Source organism: Pseudorca crassidens, chromosome 4, assembly GCF_039906515.1.
Source record: "Pseudorca crassidens isolate mPseCra1 chromosome 4, mPseCra1.hap1, whole genome shotgun sequence".
Taxonomy (NCBI): domain Eukaryota; kingdom Metazoa; phylum Chordata; class Mammalia; order Artiodactyla; family Delphinidae; genus Pseudorca; species Pseudorca crassidens.
This window is the reverse complement of record NC_090299.1, coordinates 84414921-84436115: the sequence shown is the minus strand read 5'-3', so window position 1 is coordinate 84436115 and position 21195 is coordinate 84414921.

Here is a 21195-nt window from a genome sequence, read left to right as displayed (position 1 = left end):
ATATGTTCCCATATCTCTTCCTTCTTGCATCTCCCTCCCTCCAACCCTCCCTATCCCACCCCTCTAGGTGGTCACAAAGCACCAAGCTGATCTCCCTGTGCTATGCGGCTGCTTCCCACTAGCTATCTATTTTACATTTGGTAGTGTATATATGTCCATGCCACCCTCTCGCTTTGTCACAGCTTACCCTTCTCCCTCCCCATATCCTCAAGTCCATTCTCTAGTAGGTCTGTGTCTTTATTCCTGTCTTACCCGTAGGTTCTTCATGACATTTTTTTTTCTTAAATTCCATATATATGTGTTAGCATACAGTATTTGTCTTTCTCTTTCTGACTTACTTCACTCTGCATGACAGACTCTAGGTCCATCCACCTCATTACAAATAGCTCAATTTCATTTCTTTTTATGGCTGAGTAATATTCCATTGTATATATGTGCCACATCTTCTTTATCCATTCATCCGATGATGGACGCTTAGGTTGTTTCCATCTCCTGGCTATTGTAAATAGAGCTGCAATGAACATTTTGGTACATGACTCTTTTTGAATTATGGTTTTCTCAGGGTATATGCCCAGTAGTGGGATTACTACCCAAAGCAATCTACAGATTCAATGCAATCCCTATCAAACTACCACTGACATTTTTCACAGAACTAGAACAAAAATTTCACAATTTGTATGGAAACACAAAAGACTCCAAATAGCCAAAGCAATCTTGAGAACGAAAAATGGAGCTGGAGGAATCAGGCTCCCTGACTTCAGACTATACTACAAAGCTACAGTAATCAAGACAATATGGTACTGGCACAAAAACAGAAAGTTAGATCAATGGAACAGGATAGAAAGCCCAGAGATAAACTCACACACATACGGTCACCTTATCTTTGATAAAGGAGGCAGGAATGTACAGTGGAGAAAGGACAGCCTCTTCAATAAGTGATGATGCTGGGAAAACTGGACAGGTACATGTAAAAGTGTGAGATTAGATCACTCCCTAACACCATACACAAAAATAAGCTCAAAATGGATTAAAGACCTAAATGTAAGGCCAGAAACTATCAAACCCTTAGAGGAAAACATAGGCAGAACACTCTTTGACATACATCACAGCAAGATTCTTTTTGACCCACCTCCCAGAGAAATGAAAATAAAAACAAAAATAAACAAATGGGACCTAATGAAACTTCAAAGCTTTTGCACAGCAAAGGAAACCATAAACAAGACCAAAAGACAATCCTCAGAATGGGAGAAAATATTTGCAAATGAAGCAACTGACAAAGGATTAATCTCCAAAATTTAAAAGCAGCTCATGCAGCTCAATAACAAAAAAAAAAAAACAACCCAATCTAAAAATGGGCAGAAGACCTAAATAGACATTTCTCCAAAGAAGATATACAGACTGCCACCAAACACATGAAAGAATGCTCAACATCATTAATCATTAGAGAAATGCAAATCAAAACTACAATGAGATATCATCTCACACCAGTCAGAATGGCCATCATCAAAAAATCTAGAAACAATAAATGCTGGAGAGGGTGTGGAGAAAAGAGAACCCTCTTGCACTGCTGGTGGGAATGTGAATTGGTACAGCCACTATGGAGAACAGTATGGAGGTTCCTTAAAAAACTACAAATAGACAAGTATTTTGTTGAATGAGCACAATACACAGTGTTGCCTGGTGATTCAAGACTGGTCTGGTTATCCTTTTTAAAAAATAATAGCTTATACCGCTAAAAATTAGATCCTAATCTTCATTTGATCTTTTGAATATCACAGAATTGAACCACACTATCCTTTTTCTTGGATAGGGAATGCCCCCTCTCTTTATCCAATAGTTTAATAGTGGCAAAAGAAATGAGGATAACATGGATAAGTACGATCTACAAAAATATTAATTTCCAAAAACTTTTTCAAGCAATGTTTTTAATTCTCTTTCCCATCAGTGTTTCACCAGAACTGTCAAAAAAGAAGACAACTTTGTTGACTGACCTTCAATTTCATTACTGTTGTAGGTAAACATTTTCAGGAAAATGGCCTGAAGATATGTGGTTGCAGAGTGAAGAATAAATTGGTCCTCATGATTTATAAATTGAAAAATTGTCCCTTGCAGTCCCAGGGAATTCACTGAAACTTGAGCAGTTAGTGATCAATAACAGCCGCATATACAAATGTACGTGGTTCCAGGAAACAAAACGAGAGAATGTAGAAACTTGCCTTTTCCACTAATCCACAGATACCCTGTTTTTAAATTCTTTTTACTACAGCTTATGTCACATTGAGGACTTGTCTGGGTAGCAAATTTCATGAATGCCAAGATCCTCTCTCTTTTGTTTAGTGGTGTGTTCTGAGCAAGTAATATGCCTGGCACAAAACAATATTTCCTATTTAATAAACCCCAATCCATAACTGTAGCTTTATTCATTCTCTAATAGATGATTATTATGACAACACTATAGCATAGACAGATGAATTTATCACTCTTTAAATGTATCCTTCCTTCATGATGGAACCTAAGAATTGAATCCATATTTGTCCATTATAGAATATACTGGTTTAGTGTAAATTCTTAGGCATTAGAGTATTTTGTTAGCTATAGAACTTGTACATGTAGTTTATGCTCTAAGCCTCAGGTGTTTTATTTTTTAAGAAGGTGATCATAATTTTACTTCTATCATTCTCTATGCTAGGAATACATAAGGGAATTTCTATTTTAAAAACCTATCAAAGTGTCTGCTACCTTTTAAGCTCTCCATGGATGCCAGGTATCATCAACAATGGCATTTTAGAATACGAAGGAATCTGCACCTTAATTTTAGGATTCTTAATATTGAAGATTATAGTACTTTAAACCAGTCTCAAAAATGTGTTATTATTGGGTTCCTGCTGGCTACAGAGCACACTTTTATATGACTATAGATCATCTAAGAATTATGCTGCGAGTCAGGGAATAGGGCATAATATGGCATTTTAGTCACAGAAAGAGAAGAGTGAAAAAGCATCTGCCACAGTGGAATATTTGTATCTTCTTTTTCTAAAGTGCTTTAAGGGATTAAATACCTCAGGCTGGACCACTCTCGCTGAGACTCTCATGCCACTTCTCATGTTCCAAGAAAGCTCTTCAGGGAAAGTCACCTTGAGTGTTCTTACCAATAACCTACAGATTGCTGTGTGTGGAGAATTGTGTAGAAGGTTTCTGAACCAGTTTTTGCTGATGAGATGCTGTTTGTGACCACATACTTTACATGTTGTTACTGACGTGGTTAAAGTAAAACTAAGCCTTAGCTTCAGTGCTGTCTGAGAAGAATGTTGGGGCATGTTTTCCACAGGAATACTTGTGAGGCTAAATTTTAATGTTGACTTGGGAAATAGCAATTTTCAATACTGGCTAATCCTCAACATACAAAAGATTCAATTTACATCACATGAGAAAGAAATGTCACGCTGTTATTGATGTCTTCACACTGTAAGAGATGAAGATTTATAATGGTAAAAGTTCAGTTTTAAAGAAATGTTTGTGGCAAACAGCCAGTTAACTGGGAAAAGATACAAAGAAATGTGAAATGCTATAGAAAATATTCAAGTGGTACATTTAAGAATCAACCCTGTTTTCTGGTGTACAATACTAGAGCACTCTCCTGCCATGGAAAAATTTAAAAATAACCTTTACAAGTTCATACTTCCTATATTTGCAGTCATGCCAATTGATCCTGTTTATGGGGCTAGTTTCATAAACATAATGATAAAATGCATTCTTCTTTACTAGAAGATAGTAATTTTTTTCTGGACGCGCAGGCTCAGCGGCCATGGCTCACGGGCCCAGCCGCTCGGTGGGATGTGGAATCTTCCTGGACCGGGGCACGAACCCGCGTTCCCTGCGTTGGCGGGCGGATTCTCAACCACTGCGCCACCAGGAACTCCCTAGAAGATAATAATTTAATAATATTTTTGGTACTTGAGCTGTCATAAGGACATTACATTGGAAATTCAATATGGTTTGTATTACCATTCTAAATCTTAGTAATACTTAATATTTGTCTTATATTTGAATTTAAATTATTAAAATGCCCATCCATTGTAAATATGTTTTCCTTATAGAAACTGAAGGAAGATATATAAAAATCTAATAATAGAGAAGGTAGATTCACTTGAGAAAGACTGTTGAGCTCTAAACCAAATGGAAACACTTCTTGTTTAATAATTTGAACATAGATCTGAATCTCAGGAGTTGTAAAGTTCAGTATGGTCTCTAATTTTGACTTTTAACGATAGGTACTTTTATTGCTCTTTATTATCAACTTGCAGATTCTTAATCTAATGTCAGCTTTGAACTATTTTTATTAAATTGATTTGAGAAAGGACATAGGCATTTTAAACAGTAAGTGATCATAAGACGTTTATAACAGGTTTTAAACATATTTTTATAATTTACATTTTAATATGTACGTATTCATTTCTAAGTACTGAAACAACTCTATAATAAAGAGCTGAGAAATAGTTGAATTTCCTTCTCCAAAAATGTTCAGTTCTGTGCTCTGTATATTTAAATCCATACCAAGCAAAACACTAACTTTTGAACATCTTTTCTTAAAACTTCCCTGAAGAAGTGAAATAACAATGACAGCTAAATGTTCAGATTTCAAAGAGATTCCTTACACAGTTACAGACTATGTAGGGAATGAATAGATTGAGAGATGAGATTTCAAATTATACTTCAATTACTGGGAAACCTCAAAATGAGTTTTTCTATTCATTGAACACATTTCTTTGAATACTAATTTTTTATATTTCCTTCAATTTCAAATATTTTGAGTTAAAAAAAAATTCAGTATAGTTAGTAATGTTTTAGTATTTTTCAACAAGTTATCCAAAGTAAGAATAAGGATCCTCCTGTTGTAGTTTAAAAAAAAAATCCTTGAAGTTATTAGTTAGCACTAAATAAACTACTAGCTATACTTTTAAAGTCTTCTAAATATTTCTGAAAATCTCTCTCCTGTTTTTAGATCTCAGCATCATTTCATAATTGTCAGTTTCCTTCCCTAGAAGCTCATTTTTCAATTGTAATTTGACTTGCTGAATGCATTAAAAATTTAAAAAGTATTTATTGATTCATTAGTATGTGGAAGATATTGTTCACTGTCTGCAATGGGTTGCAGGTGTCTGAGGGCTCTTCTGTGATTAAAAGGCTTTCTTTGGGAACATCAATTTTGGGGGGATGAAAAAACATAGCCATTTGTTATTCTCTTGACAGAAGTAGCCACACTGGTACTTTTTACATAAAAATCATTTCAATATTCTCTTAAATGATATTTCTATAATTTGATAATTCAATTAATAACTCATGTGCTGATCCGGCAGTTCTCCAAGTAGTTCTAGGGGACCTCCAAGACCATTTCAATGGCAGCAAACCATACTTAGAATCATTGTATTCTTCATTGCCACAGGGAAAAAAAAAGCCAGTTCACTTAAAGTCTTTGAAGCACTAAAATTTTATTTTATTAAATCTCAAGCTATAAAAATACTTCTAATATTTTACATAATGAAATGGGAAGGACACAATAAAGTATTTCTGAATAGCAAGGACAAGGGTTGTCTGGAGGAAAAGCACATGTGCAGTTGTTTAATTTGTAGGCTGAACTATTCATTAGCTTGGCAACTAATCTTGAAGAAACTAACACTTGCACATTTTAGTGTACTATCAAAGATTTGCAGAATTATTTGAAATAATATTGTTTTCCAACTTAATATCTACATGGATTTTCTTTATATTCTTGAACAACAAAACCTTAAGCAGATTAGATACAGAAGCAGACATGAGAATTCAACTATCTTAAATCATACATTAAAGTGATTTACTCTTCACATTAACTTGTTTTGGGAAATATTCTTTTCTATAAAAATGTTTTTTATGCAAATATGCCTGGGTTTATTATTGTTTAAAATGAATGAGTAAATATCTTTTAGTGTTCTTAGTTTGAATTTATGATAGGGTAAATATTAAGAACTTTAGCCCACAAAAACAAAAGCTCTTTTGGGCTCTGAATAATTTTAAGCATCTTAAATTGTCTTAATTATATCAAACAATCTAATTGGTAGAAATATATCTCCTTCTATTTCAATCTACAAACTATTAGTAATCTTACAGAGTTTTTCCTTTCCCTAAAAATTCTATCTTTCATTGATCAGTGATGTAAAATTATACTCATTTTTTAAAAATTTCAAAAATCATTTTATGAATTGTCCATTCATTCACCCAATAGATAGTTATTGCTTATCTCCAATGTGTCAGTCCGGGGACCAGCTGCTAACACTGTTAACTTTGACCCTCTTTCAGCTTTACCCAGATGTTCCTTGTTCCATTATAGTCTTCATACCTTTTTTCACGTCTCTCTCCATGGGACACTAATTCAGCAGTGATCTTGACATCGTCAGTACTGGCTATAATATTTGGCACTGAGTAATAAATCTTCAATAAATTTTTCTTAAAATAGTATTCTAATTAGTATAGTTTTGTCCCACGTTTCCACAAACTTCCATAGACAGTAATTTACATTAAGTCTAGTAGGTTTGTTGAGAATAAGAAAACCTGGCCACGGAAATATGAAATAATTTATCATTACAATTTAAATGAAGTTTAAAGCATAACATTTACATCTCTAGGTACAAAATAGTATATCTGGATCTGCGGCTATGTAGAAAGTTAGATGTAATTACAGATGCAGGGATTAGAGTAAGGAGGCCACAGGCAAGGAATGTTGGCAGCCACCAGCTACTAGGTGAGGCAAGGAACAGATTCTCCTCTAGAGTCTCTGGAGGGAGTGTAGACCTGCTGACACCTTGATTTGCACCCAGCAAAACTGATTTCAGACTCTGGGCTATAGAACTCTAGAAGAATGTGTTTCAAGTCATCAAGTTTGATAATGTTATAGCAGTCATAGGAAACCAGTACAAATAAGAATAAATAAACTTCTGTATACCCTAAAAAGCACTTAATAGGTGGTAACTTAAAGCTTGCTCAGATATACTTTTTAAAAAAAATTAAATCTCCTGAGGGTAATTGAAATAACTGTTTCAGAAGCTGCCTGCAACACAAAATTGTAAACTCTACTGGAAAGTCCATATTTTTAAATGTATTGAAGATCTTGCTTTTACTCAAATAGACCATAGTTTTTCTAGAGTTTTTAAAATGAGGAAAATAGTACCGTTTCAGAAATTTCTCCAGTTCCTGAAGTTTAGAAGTATATTTTCATGGAACTGAATATTATTGATCATTCATCCAAAGGGCAATGTATTCATGGCGAGTGGTTTACTTCTTTTTTTTCTCACTCTGCATTATAACTACATTATTAGATGATATCCCCCACCACAAATTTTATTTATAATTTCAGTCCTATATAAATGGTCTGAAACCACATTGATACTACTTTACACGTACTGGGATTACTAAAAGACTGACAGGTGTTGGAGAAAACTTGGAATCTTCACACATTGCTGGTGGAATTGTAAAATACTGCAGTCATATTGGAAAATACTTTAGCAGTTACTCAAAATATTAAACATAGTTACCTTATGACACAGCAGTTTCACTTCTAAGTATATACCCAAAAGAACTGAAAACATACAGCCACACAGAAAAATCTGCATACAGATGTTTATAGCAGCATTATTTATAACAGTCATGAACTGCAAACAACCCAAATGCCTGTCAGTTAAATGAGTGGACAAGTAAAATGTGTTATATCCATACAATGGAATATTATTTGGCAATAGAAAGGAATAAAGTGTTGATACGTGCTTCAACATGTTCGAAACTTGAAAAATTATTCCAAGTGAAAGGGGCCAGTCACAAAAGATGTCATATTCTGATTTCATTTATATGAAATATCCAGAACAGGCAAATCCATAGAGACAGAAAGTAGGTTAGTGGTTGCCAGGAACTGGAGTGGAGCGGAATGAAATGACTAGAGACTGATAGTGAGCATAGGATTTCTTTTTGAAGTGATGAAACTGTCCTTAAATTAGAAAGTGTTGGTGGTTGCACAACTCAGCATACCAAAAACCACCGAATTATACATTACAAGGGTGAATTGTGTGATAATTATAGTGCAAAGCTGTTACTTAAAACATAAGAATAGTCTGGCTGCCAGTCAATATTTATTTGACTTAATTTGTTCCGTTAAAAATGCATGAAAAGGTTCCCAAAATATTTGTCATTCTATTGTGGAGCCATCTCATCTTGATTCTGAGCTTGGGCATGAAGAAATCTCATGTATTTGTTAGATTTGATAAGGCAGGCACAAATTCCACTGAATGCTGAGTCTATTAGGAAGGACAAAATTCTAGTTTTATGGAGACAATAGATTCTGTTTTAAAGGGAGGTCAGTGGAAAAAGCAGAGGTATAATTACCAGCGTGAAGTCATTATCACCCTCCCCCCCATATAACAGATGAGAAAAGTAAAACTCAGAAATTAGATAACTTGCTCAAAGAAGCATAACTGGCAAATAATTAAACCAAGATTACAGTCTTGGATAGGAATTCTCAATAAATACTTAGATTACAAAAAGCTAATGTTTTAAAATTATGAAGGTGGCTATTGTATTAGCTAATACATATAATACTATGTGGCTAAGACTCTTTTAAGAATGTCACATTGTTTCAATTATTTAGTCCTCATAACACTACGGGGTATAGATTCTACTATATCATCATCTACATTACTGATGAGGAAACTACAGCACAGAGAGGTTAAGTAACTTGATCATAAGTAACTGCCATGGAATATACACCGAAACTGTCTGACTCCAGACCTTTTGTTCTTCATCACTATGCTCTGCTGCCCCTCTAGCACCAAGGATAATGCCTTCTTCCTAGGCACATGTTTTAAAAAATTGGACTGAATAAATACAGAAATCAATCTTTCTAATATTCGTGAAGCTTTCGTCTTTAGTTGAATAATCTATTCGAGGTCTTGGAATTAAGGGTGAGGAAATGATTCATTATTACTTTTTTTAAGGTTTTGTAATCTTTAAAAATAGTTTTATTGTGGTAACACTGACTTATAACAGTTTCACATGTACAACACTATGTTTCTACTTTTGTATACCCTACAGCATGCTCATCACCAAAATTTTAGTTTCCATCCATCACCATACAGTGGATCCCCTTTACCCATTTCACTCTCCATCCTGCCACTCCCCCTCTGGTAACCACTAGTCTGCTCTATGTATCTATGTGTTTGTTTTTTGTTTGCTTTGATTTGTTCATTTATTTTGTGGTTTATTAGCTTTTTATATAAAAGAATGTTTCATTATCATATACTTCGTGACATATTGCATTCCAGGTACCATGCAGGAAATTCACACTGCTCTCTAATTTATGTAAAAGACTTTGAGAGCTAATCCCTGCAATAAACTTAACTTTCTTTTAACTCAAACTTATTTGATCATATAATCCTTGGAGAAGGGAAGTAAAACCTCTTAATATCCTACAGAAGTAAAGTTTTACACAAGCAAATGTTAAAATTACTAAAGTGGAAATTATTCTCAGAGTTTTCATCACAGACACCATTTACAAATGGGTATTTAATGCAATTAAAACATTCCCCATTTCATGACTCTATTGGTTATTTATATATTTGCTTTTAAATAGATAAATATTGATTTATTCTTTCAAATAATTGTGTTTTCATACTCTAACCAGATGTCACATAGAAGTTGTCAGAATTTTATTGTTCATCCATACTAAATAAGCAGTAGAGATAAATTTAAGAGTAAAACAGCTACAATGCTGTAATCTCCTGATTATGCAGGCCTCTCTTTGACAGGAGATGAATGAAATGTTGCCCTAAAGACCAGAAGGATCAACTCATCTCTCAAAATACTTCAACTTGGAAGTAATTGAGGTGTTTGGGAAATACACGCCAATCTTGTTTATGGCATTCAAATGATTCTTTGTTAGAAAAGTCTAATTGAATGATTAAATGCCCACATTTGATGACTGTCTCCTACTACTTACTCTATTGTAGAAGCTTTAAATATATTGTAAAAATTTTGAAATATGCGGTTTCCTCTTTCTGCATATCCAAATTCATCCATCCTCAAGTCCCAGCACTAATGCACAAAACTTCTATAAAGCCTTTTATGATTTCTAAACCAAGTGAAAATTCTCCCTCTCTAAAATCCTATCTTAATGTACATGTGATACCTACCCATTTCAACACTGAAATTGATTTACTTAGGTTCATACTTATCTTTCTCTGATCCTTCCCTTAAGGAGCTTACAATCTATGTGTAATCAAACCTTGTAGTTCCCGAAGTGCCAGTAACACTCCATACATATTTGAGATATTGTGAATGTGTAAGTGAATGACTGAATAACATTTATAGTTAGGATGAAAAAACAAATACTCTATATCACTGTGTAAATGAATGTATTATTTCATTACTTCCTCTGAACAAGAAAAGGAAAATTTCCAGTGTTAGCATTATATCCTTTAGAACCAGCTTTAATCATAGTAGATTTATGCACTGAGGTGACTAGTAAATCCCTTTTAGTATTGATCCTGTTTAGAATAGTGAGTGACTTTGGACAGTTTCAATCTTGTAAGGTAGAACATTTAGCAGTGACATGTCAGAAAGACCTCTGCTCTATTAGAAATAGCAGGAGATTTATTTCGGCATTTATCTGGTTTGTGTAGAATTGCTAGTCTCTTTTGTCCTATATATGACAGATTAATGCTTCTCAACATGTTTATATCTAGATGAAGGGAACTTCTGAAGTCAACTTTCAGATTGTTAGAGAAGTTGGTGAGTTAACCTGATGAATGGTCAGGGTACGAGCATATTTTAAACATGAGAAATAAACCTCTTAGAAATGGACAGTTTCAGAAGTAGCAGATTATGACCAGGCTACTTACATAGATCCAATTTCCTTATAAGTAAATGGGTTCTTCAAAAATCAACAATCTGCATTGATTTAAAGTCAGCTGGAGTAAAAGTAATTGTTACCATTTATCTGTTAATTGTTATGTTCTAGATACTGCTCTGGGTAGTTTATCTCACTTAATTTTTTCAGTAACCTGAAAGAAAGATAGCAGAACCATTTGGAAATCAGGTAAATAAGGTTCAGTGCTGTGTGCTTACTTGCCCAAAGAGGTAAAAGTGAAAAGGTAGAATTCCAGCCTGTGTCATAATTAATTCTGTGCTTAACATGGCCTCTTCACTATCTCACAATATTTTAAAATAAACAACAATTTGTTTACTTTGACCGTAAATATAATTTTGAAATATTAATTTTTGGTGGGAATTACAATACATATTTTTGATTCTATAATCCAGTCCCTGATTACATGTAATCTAATAATTTGTATTCTATTAAATATATTTTATTCTCAAGATTCTAGGTATGATAGAACTGTGATTTCCTTTTACCTTTGCCTGCTTTCACTTTCAACACTAAGGTTTGGTTGACTCCAGGGATTAGCAATAATATTGTCTATGTAGATCTGGCAACCAAGAAGAGTAAGGTCAATTTACAGACAGTGTTAATTTTTTCAATAACTATTTATTGAACATCTAATGAGTGCTTATGTATCAGGCACTCTTCTTAGGAGCCATCATATTTGTATTCCCATACCAAGGAGCTCACGAGCCTCAGGGAGAGGAAGCAGATACTGATAAAATAACAAGTTCATACAGTATGTCACTGTGTATTAACTACATGATTCCAAGTGTGTTCTAGATTAAAAAACAAATTTTACGGTCTCTTAATAGAAAAGACAGCAATATAGTTTATCTTAGTAGTTCAGATAGATAGTTTCTGTAGTTTCAATTTAGTTTTGGGACCTTAGACAATTTATTTCACATTTATAAACCTCAGCTTCCCCATCTGTTAAATGATGATAATGAACTGAATTTATAAGCTTATTGGAATTAAATGAAGTAATGCTTGTGCCTGAAACATGATAAACAGGCAATAAACATTGGCAAACATTTGTTATTTCACTCTTCTTTTTGGAGAATCAGAATGCACTTTGTGATCCAAAAAGTGAATCCTGCAGTAACATAGCTCTATTTAAACTTGTCTAACCCAGACTCATTTAACTACAGTACACATTTTTTGTGTAATATTTATAATAACATGCATAATTATTATTTAAAAGAGCACATTTTGGAAAATGCTCATGTAATGATATTCAAATGTCTGAATGTAAAATGAAAAAACTGAATGTCCGTATTGCATAATATGTGGATACATTTATAATGATATTCATAATTTATGATACTTTAAAAATATCTTTATTTTATCATATTTAACTTAGTGTCATAGTCAAGAAAAAAACATTTGATGACAGAAAACCTTGGGTTTAAGTGCTTGTGACACTAGTTACTAACTGTGGGATTTTGAGAAAAGGGCTAAGTCTCTCTGAGCCCTGGTTTCCTCAGTTGTATAACTGAGGAGATAAAATACCTATAGATGTGTAGTAGTTCTAGAGGCAAATGAGATAATGGAAGAAATATGTATCATATAATGCCTGACATAAAAGTTCCTCAGAAAATTTAGCTGTTGCCATTACTAGAGATTTCGTTATTGTTTTAATAACTACTTTTAGCGTATTGACATAACCTCTTCAAAATATTGATACTTTCACAATTTATAGTATCGTCACTTCCTTTTATATGTGTAATATATATATTATATAAATCTAATATATATGTTAAATATATTAAATATATAATATATATTATATATATGTTAAATATATAATAAATCTAATATATTTATAGGTAAGCTAAATGTCCTATTTGGAATTATCAGCTGTATTCTATGGAACAGAACACACAATATCAATTCCCTAGCCTTTTTCTCCGTGTGCAGTTATACAGATTATTCCCAGCTTTGCATTATTAGAGGGAAGTGACCTTTTCCCAGGATGGTTTTCCCTGACATGGAGCTAGCATCTGCTGACTCTTATAATCTGGGATGGTACTAAAGAGAAGTTCCAATAAAAGAGCAGAAATTGTTTTTACTTCTATAATTGTCATATCAATATCATCAACACTCTTAACCTAAAGTTAAAATTCTATTCTTCCCTCCCGTAAAAGCCACCCACAGGAGTTTGTCTATTAATGTTCATTATGGAAAATCCTAAGTGTTAAAACTACTGACTTATTGATGCAAGAATGGTGTAACAGAACAACCTCAGTGGTATGTGTACATTTTGGATTACATTTTTGCTAGTTTCATCAGCGGTTTTGTACTGATCCAGCTGCAACCTCCCTTCATACATTTCCTTTGTCGGCAAGGGCTGTGTAATGCACGTAGCTTATGACGGTTAAGTGTAATGCGTGGTCGGAGAATAGGACAAAGCAGGGAGAGAACAAGCCTTGACTACTATACCCCTGGTACACTTCTTAACACTGGAGCTAACCGAGATCATTCTAATAAAAGCAGCCAGCTGCTTCCAAATGGAAAGTCAGCAGCACCTGCTCTCCTGCCCAGTGAATCAGTTCTTTCAATTGGCTGCTGATTGAACACATTATGAGACTTTTTTTAGGAAATTAAGATGTTGGAAGTGACAAAAGTCTTCATGCATAAAACAGTGAATAAGGGTATATATTTTGTAACCTTAAAACTCCTGAATTTGAGTGGACTCAGGTAACTTCCCAAACCTGAGCAAATGTGTGTAAGCATTGGGAGATTAATAGAATTTTTCATTAAATTCTGAAATTGTCTACATTTATCCTAGTAGAAAACAAAAATAGTGTTGAGACCACTTAGCTTCTTTTCAAACTAAGAAAGTGAGACCCACTATGCTGTTAATAAAGCCATTCTATTATGCAAATACTTTCCCCCCACCAAACATTTAAGTAAACATTTTTACAGAACATTTTTCCAAGTGTCGTTTGTTCTCCCACTGACCTTTAAGGGTACTTGTGAAGCACCATGTTGGTTTGCATTATTTTCTTTAGAAAAATATCTGAAATTCAATAGCTATTTTAGCATTGTGTTCTCTACTTATTTCCTTCCTAAGTGTCATTCAAAAGCAGTGCCTGTGACTCATTTGGCATTTAGTATACTCATGTTTGATCATGAAGTGACAATGAATGGGGCAATTCTTTTTTCTTTCAAAGATCTTTTCAATAGATATTTGAAAAAAAAAGTTACCAGATTTAGTGAGAAAAAATGGAAGAACTATGGAAATATGAGGCCGTTAAAATGTTCATTGTTACTTTTCCATTCACGTAACATTTATTTACTGAAATACATTAAAGTTGGCAAGATGGGAATAAACATAAACAAGATGCAAACTTTGCCTTCAAAATGTGTGGTATAGTAGGAAGGATAAAAAGTAAATAATGGCACTAAGTAAGATGTTAAGTATTATAAAGAAGATATAAATAAAATCTTATGAGAGCACAGAGAATGGTGGGATTATTTTTTAGCTGTGAAAAATAAGGCATCTGTCCCTCAGTAGGTGAGTGGATAAATAAACTGTGGTACATCCAAGCAGTGAAACATTATTCACCACTAAAAAGAAATGAGCCATCACACCATGAAAAGGCATGAAGTAAACTTAAAGGCATATTACTGAGTGAAAGAAGCCAATCTGAAAAGGCTGCATCCTGTATGATTCCAACTAGATGACATTCTGAAAAAGGCAAAACTATAGAAATGCTCAGTAGTTGCCAAGGGTGGTGGTGGGGGGGCGGTGGGAGGAAGAGGTGCACAGACGTTTTTCAGGTCAGTGAAAATACTCTGTATGAAAGTATGATGATGGATACATGTCATAAGTTTGTCCAAACCCAAGAAAAATATAACACCAAAAGTGAGCTTTAAGGCAGGCTATAGTTTGGCTGACTATAATGTGTCAATGTAGGTTCAACATTTGCAACAAATGTACCACACCGGTGGGAGATACTGACTATGGAGAGGCTATGTGTGTGTGGAGGCAGGAGGTATATGGGGAATCTCTATACTTTCAATTTTTCTGTGAACTTAAAACTGCTCTAAATAATATCTTTAAAATAATAAGGCATGCTTGGGAGCAGATGGAATTACAGCCTGGCCTGGAAGGAAAATTATTACTTATATTTTTTCTTAGAGGTAAAACAGGCTCCTCAAAAGAACACTCTAGAACAGAAAAAACACTACCCTAGAAAACTGTTGTCATCCATCAAAATTATGATTTTTCACCTAGTCAAAATGAGGAGAAGTACATCACAGAATGATGGAAGAGGCCACGCTTAGGATGGATTTAAGAAGTATCAAATGTACCTAAGAAACATAGTGATAATGGAATCTGGAACAGAGTCAATGGTGTGCAGATAAGGGTTTAACATCCGTTTCTGGTGAAAGAAAACCCGTTTCGTAGTATTTGCCAATTTCTTTGTTTAACTGTTCCTACCTTGGCAATTGTCAAGCTATCAGTGCAGATAGCATTGAACATGGAGGAAGAAAGAAAGGTAGGTAATAGCTCTCCTGTTAGTACTGTGGTCTCCAGGATTCCACTGAACCAAAACCTGGGATGAGACTGTGGACACGCCTAAATTTCACTACTCAGTAGACTGAACTCTGTTCTTTACTTAATAGAAATGCACTGAAATTTAAGAGCAGGTAAATAATATGACTAGTTTAATAGTGGTCAGGTTTTAATTTGAGTTGTGATTATCAGAGTGCCCTGAAAAAATACACAGGTATAAAAGGCATTTAAAAGGATGTTACACAGGAAAAAGTAGCTGATTAGGTATGTATGGTGAGAAAAAGAAAAACATCAAAGATGAATATTCTGGTTTCTTGTCTCCTCCCTCCCTCCTTTTCCTCTCCTTTTTTTTTTTTTTCTTTTTTCTTTCCTTCTCTCTCTTTTTCAGAAACCACCTTATCTATTCTTAGGAATTTCAAATTCCTAAAATGTGAACTATTGGGTTGTCTGCAATTTGGCCCTAAAACAACTCTGGGCTTTCATGGCCTGTTTTTATCTGTACCATATGATTTTATTTCATCAGAACTTCATGTATTTGGATGGAATAAACAACACAGAATCCAAAAAAAAGATGAATATTCTTATGCTATTATTTAAGCATTCTTGTGTTAAACTGCCTATATATCCAGAATTCCCTTTTTTCTCTGGTTCAATCTGTTCCCAAAAACTGTATCATATTTTTTCTCAATAACTGCTTTGCAAATCTGCATGGTACTTGGCGATTCTCGTGAAGGTATATCAGTTACATGACACACTGAGTCTACATTCTCAGAAACTAGCGAGAGCAGCGACTGCTATCAAGAGAGGGAATTAAGATTCATCTAGAAAAGGGGGGAAACTGATATTGTCACCATGCATGCTTGTGAGGATTTTATTAAGAACTGTATGGAAAAACACTTTGTGTTTTATCATGCAAATCTGAATAAGGTAAACAATTATTAAGAGGCAAATGGTGAAAAGTAGAGATGTTTTCTTGGCTATGTTGGAAGAGCAGAATGGTAAAAGTGGGATTTAATTGCATAACTTCATTCAATTTATTGCCTGAAGAATCTTTACAGCATGTAAGGAAATTCCTCATCTCCATTGGAAAGCTAAGAATCCTGACTCATGGAGCAGAGTGTGTGTCCTAAAGTCACATAAATCAGTAGCAAAGCTTTGAACAGAATTAGATTGGGGAATTTATAATCGTGTGTCCTTGTTTTGCTTTCCACTACAACTGTTTAAATAACACAGTGAGAGTGGAAGTGGCAAAAAGCCTAAAATTTTTAAAAAGCACAATAAAGTCAAACTAATAAAGAGTCAAGTAAAAAGAACAGCACAGGGTCACTATTCTAAGCCATGTCCTTACTATCTCTCATCCAAATTACCCCAATAGCATCATGGTACTTCCTCTGCACCTTCACTCCTACAATCTGCCTGTTATACTTTGACAAGATTCAGCTTATTCAATATAATTCCAACCTGGCTAGTCTGTCTTGTACAATTTATAATTTCTAAATTCTTTAATCTGTTTTATAAAATCCCCGCTTTATACTCACCAGTTAGAGGTTGATGTGGTTGTCCTATATTCACATTTTAATATTCCTGTATTTGAATCTGCTGAGCACATAATAGGTGCTCAATAAGTACTTTTTATTGAATTGGTTCAGAAAAATTCCTCCAGCTTGCATTAATAAAATCTCAGGTGATGACTAAGATCTAAAACAGCCATGGAAATTATGAATTTATTATAAATACTGGTATATTCTCAGTTTTTGTTTGGCTTGGCATTTCATTATTGGTTTAATTCAATTTCTAAAGAAGCAATAATTTCTTTGTTAGTACTTGGGGCTATAAGGCTGACTGTTAGATCTCAATTTATTGGCTAATTCTATGTAAGTAATCCATTAGGTAAAACAACCAATATAATTGCTTTTTAAGTCAATCTTTTCCTGACTGTTCTAAAATGAAAATGCCTCAGTCAAGCAGACTTTTGTAAAGTCTGTGTCACTTTAGTGTGGTGGGGCAGAGCACAAGCTCTGGATTCAGACAAATAGATCTGAAATTATTGTGTGTGGAACCCTAAAGAAACATTTTTAATTCACATAAAAATAGGGATAATAGTAACTTCTTCTTCAGGACTATTTTAATCTTTTTCTACATCCAAAGCATTGTACACGTCAGTGAGCTATTATATAAGGAAAATAGATATAAATACAAAACATTTTATTATACACAAATTAAGAACAAATTTTTAAATTCTCTTTTCCAAAAGTAAAAACTTGTTGACTTAGCAAAATTGACATAACATATATATATGACATAAATAAACATATATATGTTATATCTTACTTTTATATCCTGCAAAGAAAAAAACATAATCCCAAAGAAACACGTTCGCTGCATTGCTTTAAAAAAATAAACAAAACACAAACTTTGGAAGCTCAAAGGCAAAATGGGCTTTTTTAACATAGAATGATCTTTTCTATATACAGATTATTTCACCCGTATTTCACAATGCTCTTTCATTAACAATTATGATAATCTTTCCACATTCTTACCCCTGAGACAGTTGCCAAGAACAAGAGAAAAAAGATAAGCCATTGTAGCCAAAAAGTGAGAACTAGTAAGTGGATTGTAGGAATCCAGCCAACCCAAGAGGGCGTTAGTATCAACTTGTTGAGTGCCAGTTATTTCAGAATAACACTGAACTGCAGTACAGACCTAGCATTTACCAAAAGGAAAATGTACATGCCGTCAAGAATGTGACTGCAAAATATGGACTGGGTAATCTGCAGAAGTTCCCATAATTCCCATTTTTGTCAGCATTCCTATGAGAGCGATTGGTTTTGGTCTGCAACTGGATTGTGGTTTTTACCCAGCCAGGATGAGCTCCTGCAGCAAGAACCACAAGCCACAGTGGACAGATAAAAGTAGCAGAATGATAACAAGGTGATTTACACAGTACTTCTCATCTGTATTCTCTGCTCCAGCTCTAACTATTGGTGCCAGTAATGTCACTGTTTGTGAGGATTTGGGGGAGGCTTGCAGATATGAAATGGGTTCTTGAAGCTTCCGGGAAAATATCTTAATGAGCTAAGGGAGAAAATAGTTATTAAAATAACAAAGTATTTTCTTTTTCACAAACAGAATTAAAAAGCATATGTTTTATAAGCTGTTGGGGGTTATTAGCTGTTTCTACTCATATGTAACTATTTTAAGAATATAAACTTTTGCATTCGCCTACAAAAAGTAATGGTTATTTTATGTAAGTGTGGGGGAGGAATGGTGGTAGAGATAAGAGTATGTGTGTTGACATTTATACTTTCCTAAACCATTAAGTGTCACCTAAACCACAGTATTAAATTAACATTTTTAAGGAAAATATTTGATTCATACCCATATCCACATGCTAGTAAGTTTCAAATGAGGTGCTTGAGAAATAACCACAGAGGTTGGAAAAATCCTACCATTAATTTCTAGAAGATTATAGACTGTTGAGGAAAATATTTTGTCTGTTTATTCCTTGACTGTCGACTAGAAATAAGGGAAGGGTTGGAAAATGGGATATTAAATCAGTTTAAACATATGCTAAATTAATATATTTTCCAGAAGCCCATTGAGTAGTACTGTAACTCTCCTACAAGCTAAATGGGTAAACATATTTGATGAATGAATTAGAATGTTAAAACATACTTCTATAAACATGGTTATCATTCTATTTATTTCAGAGTTTCTATTTGTTCTTTACCCCTTAGGGCTTCATTCCAAAAGGCCAATTCTCTCTTCGTATTAAAGTCATTCCCTGGCAGAAATGCAATGCTTAGTGGAGCACATTAACATTTCCTTTCTTACTAGTCTAGTTCAGTGGTTAAGAGCATGGGCTGTGGAGCCAGACTGCCTGGATTTGAATTTCAACTTTGCAATGTAATAGCTGGGTGATTTAAGGCAAATTACTTAAACTCTAAGCATTCATTTTCTCTTTGGGGGAAAAATAAGAAAATACATTTCCTTATAGAAGAGGTAGGTGATGAAGCTTAAGGAACTTAGTTCACTACCTGTCTCACAGTAAAAACTAACTAAATAAGCACAATTATTATTACCAAAATATAATGGTATACAGCCAACCTGTGAGCAGCATCTGACCAAGTATTGTGTCTTGGTACCATTTAAAAGGCACGTCATGTCTTTGGGTCTGTTACTATGCCTGAGAGCTATCGTTGTAACATATATCTTCTCATCTAGAAGCTGATTCTGTTTTTGCCCTTTGCTAAATTCAGCCCCCTCACTGTCTACAAATGTACTAAGCATATCATGGTTTTTGTAATTGTAGTGAAAACTTTAAAGGTCCTATGAAAGAATCATGTTTAAAACTTCTGCTTGCCTCTTATCCAAGCCCATCTCTCAACCTCTGCTCCAGGAAAGGTTTATCTAACCCAGCATCACTGGCAATTTTGTCCTTTCCCATGAACTTACCCACAGAGAACCAGAATCCCCTCACCATCTTCATTACACTGAGTAATTAAGACTCGATTGTCTACCTTTTAAATTTCTATACTCTTTACCAATCACCTGCCATCCCCCAACAAAATAAAATTCTAGTGGTAGAATCCTTTATAATTTACTGACAGCTATATAAAAAACCTTTTCTCCTTCCCCCTTCCCCTCCCCCTTCCTTTCTCCAATCAATTATTTTGATTTCCATTCATTACTTTAGGCAAGTATTTCCTGAAAATATCTTTCTCCAACCTCTAACTCATAGACTCCACATTGTTAAAGAAACAAACATGAATCAGGACAGGGATTTGTTTCTTGAAGAAACTGGGAATGGAAACTTCATCTCAGTAGAGCAATCTTTATGAATGTGACACATACTTTTTCTAAAATAGAGGTCCATTATTACTTAAGGCCATGTGTATCATTCAATAGGTTATAAGAAGACTAGATTTCATAGATTTTGAGTACCTAGCATTCACATGCTCAAAGATCTACTTAACACATTCATTCTTATATGTTGTATTAGCATTAAAAATACCTATTAGATCAATCTCCACACATAAACCACATTATCTTCAGTAAAAGGAAATAGCTACAATTAATCAATTGTCTTAAATTACCAGGAACATTAATATGTTTCCACACAGAAGAAAACCAGTTTTTAGCACTTCATGCCTTCAGGAAAGATGGCTTTGTTAAGAGTTCACAGATACTGTTGATCAGAATGTGGTATTTTATTGTTAGGTATCAGAGCTGTTATTATGACAACACGCTGAACCATAACATTAAATGACCTGAATCCATTAAGAGGCAATTCTTTTTCTAAGAATTAAGTAAGGAAATGTGTTTATAAATTTCAAAATACATATTTATAAAGCAATTCTTTGGAAGAATCAGCAGCAGGCTTTGCTAATGGGTCATTTGTTCCAGTTTGTGGAGGCAGTTTGAAATATCTATGCTGGTAAGCATTTAAAGTCAAAACACCAAAACTTAAAAAAAATATTAAGACAGTCTCTATATAAAGCATACATGGAAATAATGAGATGAAATATAGCAAATTTACACTAGGTAATGGCAGGTGAAACAGTCATACATATAAGATGAAACTTTAGCTCCTAAGGAAAGAAAGCCAACGTGGATTGAATCGTACACACTCCAAAAAAAGCAAGAACAATTTAAAAATCACCTATGGTAAAGCCACATTTAACAGATCCATAAGGACTACAGTTGTACTTCT